This window comes from Aquarana catesbeiana, linkage group LG06 (genome assembly GCF_042186555.1).
Source record: "Aquarana catesbeiana isolate 2022-GZ linkage group LG06, ASM4218655v1, whole genome shotgun sequence".
In the NCBI taxonomy this organism is placed as follows: domain Eukaryota; kingdom Metazoa; phylum Chordata; class Amphibia; order Anura; family Ranidae; genus Aquarana; species Aquarana catesbeiana.
In genome coordinates this window covers 22,773,665-22,778,819 of record NC_133329.1, presented here as the reverse complement: position 1 = coordinate 22,778,819, position 5,155 = coordinate 22,773,665, and the positions used below count along the sequence as shown (strand labels likewise).

The following is a 5,155-nucleotide window of genomic DNA, read 5'->3' as shown; positions in this document are numbered from 1 at the left end:
ACTCATAAAATTGAGGTTGTATTGCTTCAGATTAGAATAAACAAAAACATAATTCTAGGAACTAGTTAGGTAATAATATATTTGTTTTAAGAAAAGAAAGAAAAAAAAAAAAAAAAGCTTCCATTACTTCTGGATTATTGAACATATTTGTCCTAAAAAGTAATAAATCTATTGTTATTACCTGATAATATATAACTGAACAAGAATTTCCTTATTTCACTTATATATTCTAAGGCTATATGAATCAGAAGTAATAAGAAATATAACTGGAATGTAACATGATCCCACACAGTGTGTGACTATCAGAATGCAGTTACATTCAGTTATAAATATAGGTTTTTTATAGAGAACCATCTCTTAGTATAATAAATGAAGAGATATCAGGAATTAGGATGTCAGTCCATTGAATCTTCTTGGTCCATGGATGATGTGGCATAACGGCCTCTTTTGTGGGAATGATGATTCCCATTTTGTTCTGGAATTTTCTGGGTGCTGCCTGAAGGTGAAGATGATGCCATTCTTCTGCGTGTGGGAGTGTTGCTGCTTGTGGGTTCTGTCAGATTTAATTTTAAAAGGGTTTGTTGTAGTTCATCTGCTGATCTGCTTCTGTAAATTGTACCTTGGTAGTTAAATCTGACTGAAAAGGGGAAGCCCCATTGATACATAATGTTGTGGCGTTGCAGTTCCATTAGTTGGGGTTTCATGGATCGTCTTTTAGTAATAGTAAGTTGGGATAGGTCAGCAAAAATTTGATAATTGTGTCCTTGAAAATTAAGTTCCTTTTTTTCTCTTGCAGCAATTAGTATTTGTTCTTTCGTTCTGTAATAATGAAATTTTGTGATTATATCACGTGGGGGTCCATCTTTCTTTTTGGCTGTGAGGGCTCTGTGTACTCTGTCCAGTTCTAAACGTTCAATAGGGATATCTGGCTTTAGTTCTTGTAATAGAGCAGTAATAGTAGATTGCAGGTCTGTCACAGTTTCAAGTATTCCCCTTATGCGCAAGTTTGAACATCTGGCTCTATTTTCGTAATCTTCGAGCTTAGTTTGAAGTATTAAATTCTCTTTTTTTAATTGTTCCAATTCTGTTATATTTTCTTGGGTTGTAATTTCAATTTCATCCATTTTTATTTCTAAGGCTGCGGTGCGGTTTCCCAGCTCTCTTATTTCTTTGGTTAGGCTTTTTGTTATTTGGTCTGAGGTTTGTTTTAAAGCCTTATGAAGCATCTTTTCAAATTGTAATAATATTACTGGGGATACTGAGGAGGCTTGTGAAGAAGTTTGTGAGAGGATTTGTTCTGTATCTGACTCAAATGGAGAGTCTTGCTGTGACATTTTCTGTCTGTGAGAGCGCCCTGATGCTGTATCTTGTGAGGTGACTGGAGCTGCTTCAGCTGCAGTGAGTGCCTGTGAGCTCTTTGTGAGGTGATTTTTATTTCTGCCACGGTTTCCTCCCAGTACCATATTTCCTGCCCAAACTTTCACAGTTTGTTCCCTGGGGCAAAAAGGTTCAAATGGATACCTTTTGAGCCTGCAGGCTCCGCTTTGTCCTTCTCTTCTCTCCTCAGCGGTGTGGAGCTCTAACAATGCATGTCTGCTCCGCTAGGCTCCGCCTCCTGCCCCCGGACTTATGTCATTTTTCAACTAGACTAAATATGTAATTATGTAACTATGATAACGCCCCACATAGAGATGGCAGATTTTAACACCAGAAGGGTGTTACATAATTATTAAAAATTGTTTTCTAAAAATAAAATTACGTATAAACTAGTTAAATTAACCATAAATAAATGAATCAAATCTTCTGGTTTGATGTTCCTTCAAATAAAAGCTTCACCAAGAGTGCTCATGAAGTAGATGGCAACTCATCAAAGGTGTCTGACCACTTTTTACAGTAGGTCAAAATGCACTTAGATTTAATGGACCAGAGGAATCCAAAGTAGAGCAATTGATGGCACCTGGCTATTGAAAAAATAAAGAAAAAACTGCGTGGTGCCCCCCCCCAGTCTATACCAGGCTCTTTTGATTTTATGAGGAACCCCACACCAAAAAACACACCAAAAAAAACTGTATTGGGTTCCCCCCAAAATCCATACTAGACCCTTATCCAAACATGCAAACTGGCAGGTGAGAAAAGCAGAGGGGATGAGTTAACCCCTTCTGAACCATACCAGGCCACATGCCCTCAACATGTGGAGGTGGGTGCTTTGGGGCAGGGGGGCTGCCTATTTTTTACATTTTGACATGGTGTTCCCCTTAAAATCTATAGAGACAAGAATATGGGCAGAGTTCAGCTCCAAAAGGCCTTAATCCTAATATGGTACCAACATCCCAAAACATATAAAGAACAAGAAATAGGGGATAGGGGACTTTTAAGGTACATTTTGTATAGAGGAAATGATGTGTATACCAAAAAGTTATATAAAACTTAATTTATTACAGAAAACTGATAAAAAAGTAGAGAGTACTGTATAGGACACAGTCATAGCTATATACACATTTGCCTATTGTTGACAGTGAAACAAACTGTAATCACATACACAGAACTAGTGCATCCACAAAATTCGACATGTTTCGCCGGTATGGCTTCATCAGGAAAAAAGGGGATGCTTTATCTAGTGACCATAAAAACATAAATTTTTTTCACAGCTTGAGGGGCATGAGAGAATATTCAACTGGTGGTACTCCTAAACAGGTGGGCACACCTTAACCTCACTCCAGTTCAGACGTAGCCAGATCACCCATAGAGAGGGATGTAGCTAATGTTCAAAAACTTATAGAAATGCCTCCAACAGAAGCGTTACACAAATGTATAAATACTGGGAGTTCATGTAGGCGAGGCAGGTAAATGGTCCTTGATTTCGAAATGGCATGCAAGAGTTTCACTTATTTAGAGGTTATTCTATTTCATAATGCCAGTGTCTGTCTTTATGAAATATCCCCCCACCCCCAGCCAAAGGTCACTAAGGACCATAGGGCAATGGGGGCACACAGGGCAAAGAGATGAACAATAAGCACATCCAATGACCAGGTAACAACATAGCAAGGTTGAACCTTAGAAGCGTCGCCTTAAATTCAAGAGCTCCCAGAGACACCCAGAGGGCCTGTAATGGACTGGGGGGGACCTCATGTGATTTTTTTCCTTATTTTTTTTACCGACGCATTTATTTATTTTTTATTTATCTGTCAGTGGGAAACCCATTGACAGCTGATGACTCATCGGTTGTTGAGGGATGCGGTGGCCAGCTTCCCGGCCCTGATCCTTAACAACCAGCTAGCACTGCACACTGATTGGGCAAATATTTACCAAATCAGGGCACAGAATGCAGTGTGCAGTGCTCAGTGCATTGCAGGGTGTTTGTCGGAGTGGACACCTTGTAAATTCGGGTGTTTGATGAACGGCTGAACAGGCAAATGTTTGGCCCAAAACTCATGCTTGGGCCAAAACCGTTCGCACATCCTTATTCAACAATTGTGCTTACTGCTTAAAAAGATCTTTACCATACACTGAACATAAAAGGATCTTGTTTTTTATGCTTTGCAATTAGTACTTTTTCCAAACTGTACTTAAAAGCAAATGTACTGTACTTGTGTACTTGTGGTGTTTTTTTTCTTTTCTCCTGGAAAGTATTTTGTAAACCTTCTTATGAAATCTAGTAATCATATTGATAAAAAAAATGGATGATCTTGTTATGAAGATCTTTGTTCAGGCACTTCCTGTTATGGGGTAACAACCATCTCCCAGTTGTGTGACTGCATTTTTATACAAGCTCCTGGAGGAATGGTGTAGCCCCCCCAAAAAACTCAAATCACAATTACTATAAAGTCCTGAAGGGTTAGTAAAGGAGCAGAACTTTCTATGCTTGGAGGATAGTCACAAGTGGTCAATGGTCAAAATTTTATCAACACAGGCACAAATTATTAAAATCCATCTTAAAGATATTGTTAAAACATGGATTTCATCATGATGGGAAATACTGCTGGAACTGTGGTGTAAGGATGTTGGAGAGAGAGAGCTATCAGGAGCAGGCTTCAAAAAGTCCAGCTACTTGATTAAATATTTACCACCTGACCTGTTTGCGGAATTGTGTCAGCAAATTGTTTCTTGTCTACAGTGTCAGAGTGTTGGGGTGGATCAAACTCATATTTGATAGAGATTTCAAGCAACTCATGTGGAAGCCAGCATTGATGAAGTTAGAAACATAATCAATGCAGTGAGCTGCAAAGCACAGACTTTCCAGTGATGCGCTATTAAATTTTGTTGTAAGCAGATCTTGCAAGTCATCCGTTATGTGTGGAATGAGGAGGGGAAAAGTCTGTTAAAGAATGAAGGATCCAGAGATTTGTTGCCAGCCTTACAACTTGTTGATTTTCAGTGGAAAATTGGAATGGCCGTTCGGACAATTGTATATCCCTGAATCATCCCTATGTGACTGTATCGTTAAAGGTGGCCGATTCTTCTGGTCAGGTCACAAATAAAGTCTTTGAGATGTCGATTGCTGAATTTCAGAATTTTCACCAACAATTTAAAGAGTTGTCTGCAGCTTTAGAAACTGTTTGAAATGGACAGCAAAAATCTGACATCCTGTAACTACAGAAAAAAAATGCCTGCACTTGGAATACTCAAAATAATGGGCCCTATTACTACGTTCTATCATTTTGAGTGCCAGAATTTGACAGGAAATTAGCTCAATGATGACCACATTCTCCACAAATGTGTATATCAGACACAACAGATAATTCTCTAAATTCGATGTTTGAACATTTGCTTATTTCTTGTACAGGTCTCTAAGGAAATTACTTCTTTTTTTTTTTTTTATTGTACTATTAATATTTTTTTCTTTCAAACTGTAAAGAGCCTTAATGAGTGCTCCCTTCTGCGCACAACATTTTGTATTGTTCAAATGTATACAAAATAAACTGATTTAATTAAAAAAAAAAACATGGATTTCATAAACACATATTCCATGCAGCATTTTATACAAATTATATGTCCAATACTCTTGTACCACCAAATACTAAGAGCCTTTATGTTGATGCTTTTTGTGCTCCATTACACTTTTTCAGGACAGGGTGCACACACTGGAATTGATGTGTCAATAATTAGGTGCATCTAAAAAAAGTGTAATAATTCTATGAATATATGATATGTATTA

General features: G+C 38.0%; 1 pseudogene; it reads left to right on the top strand.

The window, feature by feature from the left end:
* Positions 1–3,967: 3,967 nt before the first annotated feature.
* LOC141147905 (COMM domain-containing protein 6-like) lies at positions 3,968–4,605 on the top strand (annotated as a pseudogene).
* Positions 4,606–5,155: the final 550 nt, after the last annotated feature.